This window comes from Galeopterus variegatus, unplaced genomic scaffold (genome assembly GCF_000696425.1).
Source record: "Galeopterus variegatus unplaced genomic scaffold, G_variegatus-3.0.2 Scaffold6486, whole genome shotgun sequence".
NCBI classification, from domain to species: domain Eukaryota; kingdom Metazoa; phylum Chordata; class Mammalia; order Dermoptera; family Cynocephalidae; genus Galeopterus; species Galeopterus variegatus.
In genome coordinates this window covers 28,770-37,089 of record NW_007732597.1, presented here as the reverse complement: position 1 = coordinate 37,089, position 8,320 = coordinate 28,770, and the positions used below count along the sequence as shown (strand labels likewise).

At 35.5% G+C, this 8,320-nt stretch overlaps 1 pseudogene; it reads right to left on the bottom strand.

Moving 5' to 3' along the window:
* Positions 1-7,502: 7,502 nt before the first annotated feature.
* LOC103606334 lies at positions 7,503-8,079 on the bottom strand (annotated as a pseudogene).
* Between the last annotated feature and the right edge of the window lie 241 nt (positions 8,080-8,320).

Below are 8,320 nucleotides of genomic sequence, written 5' to 3'. Positions count from 1 at the left end.
AGAATAGCCAACACAATATTGAATAAAGAATAGCAAAGTTAGAGGACTGACATTACTTCAGGATTTACTATAAAGCTACAGTGGCCAAAACAGTGGAGCTGATAGAGTTTGGATATGTTGTCCCCCCAAAACTCATGTCAACATCCTATCCAAAGCTTGGCAATGCTGGGAGTGTTTTGAGTTATGGGGACAGATCCCTCATGAATAGCTTAATGCCCTGGTGGAGGGCATAGTGAGTGAGTTCTCACTCTATTAGTTCCCACAAGAGCTGATTGTTTAAAGGATCCTGGCACCTCCTCTCTCTCTCTCTTGCTTCCTCTTGCCATGTGATCTGCTTGTACCCACCAGCCACCTGCCATTTTCCACCATGAGTAGGAGCAGCCTGAGACCCATGCCAGGTGTCACTGTCCCTGAGTCATAAGCCAAATAAACCTCTGTTCATTATAAATTACCCAGTCTCAGGTATTCTGTTATAGCAACACAAAAACGGACTAATACAGGAGCATTGGTAAAAGAATAGACAAATAGATCAGTGGAACAGATAGAGATCCCAGGAATAAGACCATATAAACATAGTCAGTTGATCTTTGACAAAGAAGCAAAGAGAACACAATGGAGCAGATGGTCTTTCAACAAATGGTGTGAAACAACTGGACATCCACATGTAAAACAGTTAATCTAGACACAGACCTTACACCCTTAATAAGTTGACTCAAAATGGATCATAGGCATAAATGTAAAATATAAATTAATAAAACTCTTAGAAGGTAACACAGGAGAACTAGATGACCCTGAGTAGGGAAATGACTTCTTAGATACAACACCAAAGACATGATCCAGGAAAGAAAGAATTGAAGCTGAGCTTCTTTAAAATTGAAAAGTCTGCTCTGTGAAAGAAACTGTAAAGCAAATGAGAAAACAAGCCAGAGAGTGGGAGAAAATATTTGCAAAAGACATATCTCATAAAGAATTGTTTTCCAAAATATGCAAATAACTTTTTAAAAACAGCTTTATTAAGTATTATTAACATATAAAAATTGTATATATTTAAGGTATTCAACTTGATGTTTTGATATATGTATACATTGTGAAATGATCACCACAGTTGAGCTGATTAAAATCCATTACTTCTATGTAGTTACATTTATGTGCGTGGGGGGTGAGGTGAGGTAGGTGTGTGGGTGTATACGTGATGAGAAGATTTAACTTAAGAACCACCACCGTCACCACTACTGCAACAACAGAAACAAGGGCATTCAAATTATCGTGCATTCTCTATGTACCATGCACGGTGCTTCATGTGTGTTTATTTAACTCTCACAGCAACCTTATGCTTTCTTTAAAGATAAGAAAAGGAAGGCTTAGAGAGTTCCAGAAATTGTCTGAAGAAAACACAGTAAAGTGTTGAGTTGTGCTTTTAACCATTAATTTTAGTTATTACAGAGAAGACAAAGGCAGAAAAACTGGGCAGAGCTAAAGAACTAAATAAAACTCAAGCCTTTGCTATTTCAGATCAGTCTCTTGTGGATCTGATCAGTCTTTGGATTTTCATCCAGAAAGAATGAAATTGGACACATCTTAGGCCACACACAAAAATGAACTCAAAATGAATTACAGATTTAGATGTAAGACCTGAAACTGTAAAACTAGTAGAAGAAGACATAGGAAAATACTCCTAGGCACTTGTTTTTTTTTTTTTTTTTTTTTTTTGGCATTTGTCTTGATGACAATTTTTCAGATGTGACACCAAAGCACAGGCAACAAAAGCAAAATAAAGAAGTGGAATTACATCAAACTACAAAGTGTCAGCACAGTCAAAAAAAAAAAAAAAAAAGAAGAAGAAGAAGCAATCTACGAAGACCTTTTAAAAATATAAGAAAATGGACAACCTGATTAAAAAATGGAAAAAAGACCTGAATATAAACCTTATCAAAGAAGGTATACAAATGTCAAACAAGCATATGAAAAGATGTTCAACATCATTATTAGGGAATGCCAAATTAAAACAATGAGATACAACTTAACACCTATTAATACAGCAAAAATCCAAACTACTGTTAACACTGCTGGCAGGGACACGGGGCCATTGAAACTTTCATTTATTGCTGGTAGGGATGCAAAATGGTACAGCAATTTTGAAAGACAATTGGTAGCTTCTTCAAAACTAAACACATCTTTACTGTATGGTACACCAATCACACCCCTTGATGTTTACTCAAAGGAGCCAAAAACTTATGTCCATACAAAAACCTGTTTATGGATATTTATATAAGCTTTATTCATATATACCAAAACTTGGAAGCAACTTCAGTAGTGAACAGATAAACTGTGGTACATGCAGACAATGGAATATTATTCAGCTCGAAAAATAAAGGTATCAAGCCACGAAAAGACATAGAGGAATCTTAAATGTGCATTACTAAGTAAAGAAGCTAATCTCCCCAAAAAACTACATACTTTATGATTCCAACTATATAAGATTCTGGAAAAGGCAAAATTGTGGAGAGAATAAAGTGATCACTGATTGCCAGGGCTGAAAAAGATGAAGGGAATAATTATCAAAACACATAATATTTTTAGGGTAGTGAAGCTACTCTGTATGTTACTACAATGGACATATGTCACTGTTTATTTGCCAAAACCCATAAAATGCACATCACCAAGAGTGAACCTTAATGTAAACTATGGACTTTGTATGACAATAAAGTATCAATGCAGGTTCTTTGATTGTGACAAATGCACCAAATGGGAGGCTGTGTGTATGTGTATGTGTGTATGTATGTGTGTGTGTACGTGTGTGTTTGTTTGTGTGTGTGTGTGTATGTGTATGTGTATGTGTGTGTGGTGGTTGGGGAGAGACTTAAGGTATATGGGAAAACTCTGTATCTTCCTCTCAATTTTGTTGTGAACCTAAAACTGCTCTAAAAATGTCTCAAAATGTAACCAATGGACTTTAGGAAAAAACGTTTTCTTATAAAACTTTAAGATCATTTTTCTCTATTCCATGCTCTAAACTCCATTATTTGAAAACTTCAGTAAAGTCAGAAAACTCATAAGAGACTAACTTTGGTCTATTGTGCTTGGGAAATAAACCAGAGGATCCATGTCTATGTTAAATGCAAGGTGGTGCAGGGAGAGAAAAGTGGCTGCAGGAATTCTGAGAAAAGATAGTTAAAGAGAAATATCTCCTATAATTTGATAAAAGACATAGCAGACTACAACTAGGAAGAGATGAGTCTCTCTAACCCTCACCTAGGTACTTAAGAATGTCCTACAGCTAATTAAGTTTAAATCTGAAGATATTAGAGACCTAAAGGCAATGAACCTTCATATTACAGGAGAACAGTGAGAAGACCACATGTAGCTAAAATTCCACTTACAGCATAATGATGAAGAAAAATATCAGAAAAAGTCTCAATTTTCATTTATTTGAAAGCATCTTAATTTTTCACTTAATCACCAACGAATGCTTTCAAAGGTCATGGCATACAATTTTAAGGTGCCTTTTAAAAACATTTTATTGATATATAGAGTGCACAGGAAACACACACACACACACACACACATACACACACACACAACACGCTCCATAAACATGCAGTTTGATGTACAGTTGCAAGCTGAATACATTTGTAAAACCAGCATCCATATCAAAAACCAAAATATTGCCAATGTTCTAGAACTCCCCACTGTGACCCCTTACGGTCACTATCCCCCAACAGTAACTAACTACTACCTTAACTTATAAGAACAGAGACTGACGTTGTTGATTTTAGTTCTTTTTCTAAGTAGAAACATATGGCGCATTTTCTCTTGTATTTGTCTTTTTTTGCTCAACATTATACTTGGAATATTCAACTATATTAGTGAATATGATTAATTTTATTGCTCTGTGGTATTTTACTTGTGAATATACCATTTTTAAAAATCTGTTCTATGGGTTGACTTTTAGGTAGTTTGGAGTTTAGTTATTGTATTACTCTGTTTCTTTTGCTTATAACAAAATACAGAAAACTGGGTATTTTATAAAGAAAATGAATTTATTGCTTACAGTTTCTGAGGCTGGGAAGTCCGAAGCCTGGGAAACACATTTGGTGAAGACCTTCGTGGTGGTGACAGTGATGGCAGGGTGTCACATTGAAAAATGGCAGAGCAGAGAAAGAAAGAGAGAAATTAATCTCCTCATTCACACTCTTTTTAAAGCCCTCAGAACCACACCCCTGACCACCATTTTTAATCCATTCACTACTACACAGTCCTACAATCCAATCACCTCTTCAAGACCCCATCTTTCAATTACCATAATAGCATTTCCCACCCTCTGAACAGTCACAGTGGGGCCAGATTTCTAATACATAAAACTTGGGGGACACAAGTCAAGCTTCAATGAGTTTGGGGGGGACGTTCAATCCACTACAGGTGTATTATGAAAAGTGATACCATAAATACTTTAGTGCATCTCTTATGGTAAACAAATGTATACATTTTGTGATTTTATACATATGAGTAAAACAGATAATTTAGGTATGCTTATATTCCCCATTAGCTCGTTTATGTTCATCATTAGTCAAATGACTGTTGAGTCATTGTTATAATTTATACTCTCAAAGAAGCGTATGACAGTTTCAGTTTCTTCACAATTTTTCCAACACTTTTTTTCCTTCCTTTATAAGTCAACCTGGAATATATGTAGATGAATATATTGCAGTTTAATTTTGCATTTACTTGATGACTAATGAAGCTGAATATTTTTCACATTTATTGGCCACTTAAAAGTGTCCTCCCGTGCCTTTTTTTCCTATTTTTTTGTTTTTATCTTGTTATTTTTCGGAATTCTTTACATATTCTTGTAAAGCAGGTTAACTGTGCAGTGATTACCAACTTTTCTGGGTCCAGTGATGCAGAACACACCCACAAACAGTGAGCTACCTGAAGTGGGTTTATTTCTTACACATAGGCAGCAAGGGACAACAGAAACCTAGGATTCATTGCAAGCTGGTTCCCCAAACCTCAGGAACACTGCCCAAGGAGATAGAGACTCGATTGCACATGTGCTGCTTGCATCACAGCTTAGGGACCCTGAAAAGCAGCCCACCCTGGATTTTATAGCTGGGGGACAACATGACACATGGACTAGAGTGTTTTAGGAGGGAAATGAAACAGAGCCTGGGGCATTCCAGACAGTTTACTCTTGGGATATTGCATGGTCAGCAAATTCTAATTATTCTTGAGAACCACATGTAAGAAAGTGGGAAAAACTGGGACAAATGGGGTCAGTCCAAAGCCATTGACCTAAGATTCTAAATACAAATCTTTTCTCAGAGAGATTTACTTTGAATATTTTCTCCCACTCTTTGACTTGTTTCTTAACCTAAACATTGATTCATGTATCAATTTTTTCTTAAATTGTTTTTGACTTGGTTAAAAAGTCTTTACTACTTCATGGTCATAGAAATATTCTTCCAGGTTTTTCTGTAAAACCATTATTGTATTACCTTTCATATTTGTATTTGCAACCTACCAGGAATTGATTTCTGTGTATGAGATAAACAGTGAGATATAGGTAAATATACATTGTTTATTTTTACCATGGCGATCCATTTAACCTGGTGATATTTATTGAAAACTTTCTCCTTTTGCTTGTGGACATTTGATTTGTTCCAATGTTCAGTTTGTCTATTCTTGCCATAATACCACATTGTCATAATTATCTTAGCTGTTTAATCTTTATATATGGCATCACAATGTCTTTTTCACTATAATTTTATTATAGGGCTTTAAATATCATAGAGTGAGTCTTCCAACTTATTCTTTGCTTAATTATTGTCCCACCTTTCTTGGCCACTTTTGTTTACATATGAAATTTAGAAACAGTTCATCAATTTTTGCAAAAATTTTGCAAAAAATAAAATCTGTTACTATTTTTTATTGTGTTAAATCAGCAGGCAAAATTGCAGAGAACCTACTTCTTTACAATATTGTCTCAAAATATATAAACATTTTGTAACCTTCAGTTAATTTAGAATCAACCGGTGTGTTTCATATGCTTTATTTCTAGGAAGTTAGAGGTCTTTAATTTGTTTTTCTAATTGTGAGTTACTAGTCTATAGGAATACACTTGGTTATTGTAATATTGACACTGTTTTCATGACCTTTCTATAGTCATTACTTAATTCTATTGGTTTGTTTTCTGCTCTAATTTTCTGTCTACAATAAGTTTTGTCATGTAAATAATGCAAGTTTTATTTCTTCTATTTCAATAATAGTGGCTCTTTTTTTTTTCTTGCTTTATTGCACTGGTTATGATTTCCAATACATTTTCTAAAAAACGTAGTGACAGTAAGAATCAATTTCTCATTTCTTATCTGAGGAGAAAGTTTTAACTATCTTAGTACTAATTATAATGTTTGATGCATGTTATGGATGTGTTCTTTATCAGATTAAGAAATTTTCTTCCTAGTCTTAGTTTGCTTAATTTCCTCCAATGAATGGGTTTAAATTATTGAATTACCATATATTAGTTTTATATTTTATAGATATTGGCATAGAATATTATTTTCCTGTACTTTCCTTTTCTGTTTTTAGCATAATAATTATGTTAACCTCCTAATATATTTTGATTCAAAAAAGTTTACTTTTTTAAAACATTCTCTGAAAGTATTTAAGATTATTGCAGTAATTTTATTCCCTCTTGTTTGAAAGAATTCATCCATGAAGCCATCTGGAACTGAGGTTTCCTTCTTGGAGGGTTTTTAATAATGAATATGATCACTTTAAGAGATATGAAACTAATCATATCTTTTAAAAAAATCACTTAAGTAACTGCATTAGTTTGTTTTCTGTTGTATGTAAAAGGATATCTGAAACTGGGTAGTTTATAAAGAAAAGATGTTTATTTCTTACAGTTTTGTGGGCTGGCAAGTCCAAGGTCCAGGGAACACATCTGGTGAGGGCCTTCTTCTTGTTGGGATTCTACAGACGCCCATGGTGACCCAGGGTATCACATGGCAAGGGCTAAGCAACAGCACTTGTTGACATGCTCACCTGTTCTTCTTATAAAGTCACCAGTCCACATCCATAATGACCCATTAAACCATTAACTCATTAATTCATGAATGGATTAATCTGTTTATTAGAGCATAGTGATCACTATCCAATTACCTCCTAAAGACCCCACATTTCAACACTGCCACATTGGGGTCAATCTTCCATGTGAGCTTTGGAAGGAACAAACATTCAACCCATATCAGTGACTTTACTGAGAAATTTATCAACCCAAATTGTCAAAGTGATTAGCACAATTTCTATATTATATCCTTTGGTTATTGTTTTAATGCCTCTAAGATGTATAGTAATATTGTTTATTTAATTTATGAAATTAAAAATTGGTGTTTTCTCTCTTTTATGTTTATTGATATTTGTTTTTCCTTTGTAAGTAACTTTTATTTTTATTTACAGCAGAGTTAGTGGCTTTATTCCTCCATCTTTAGGGACATTTGGCATCAGCAGCCAGATGGAAAGTCCACAGTGAAGTCAAACTCATGCTGCTCCAGCCATAGCTCTGGAAGCTCATTGGCTCGGTCCAGTTCCAGTTCCACCATCAACGACATCAGCACTTCCTCATCCATTGGGTCTGAATCAATAATAGCAGGGCTCTGGGCATGGGAAGAAGGAGGGAGTAATCCTGCCCCTCTGTCTGGGCTCTAAAGCCCAGTTTTGCAGGGACCCTGACTCCTCTGGTTGGCCCAGAGTGGTGGTGGCCATCCCATGATACTGCTTATTAAGTTTCTGCAGCTGTGTACAGGCCAGCAGGGGAGGGCAGGGTGCAGGTTGAAGGGTGAGGGTTGAGTGGGAGGGGTAGAAACCCTATTGGAGTTGGAGATCCCAAGGAACTACTGGACCCCCTCTGCTCATGGCTCCATTCAAGGCTACCATGAGGTAATGCAGAATGGCCACTGCTTTGCAATCTTTCACCTCCAGGTTAGAGTAGTTCAGAGAGATCATCTCTTGGTTGGCATCCTCCTTCACAGGTGAGGTGCCACCCTTGACATCAAGTGCAGGACTTGACATAGCTGGCATTTCAGATCCTTGGCAGCAGTTGGATAAATTGGTGGTACGTAATGCTGTTAGGTGGAGCTTTGGAAATCACTTGCATGAAAAAACAGTCATGTGTTGTTTTTTCAATTTCATTTATTTTTTCAAAGAAAATCTTCTAACTTTAAAAAAAGCATTTTTTTATTTTTATATTGAAATTTTGCTTAAGATAATTATTGAATCACATGCAGTTATAAGAAATGATACAGAGAAAACTCATGAACCC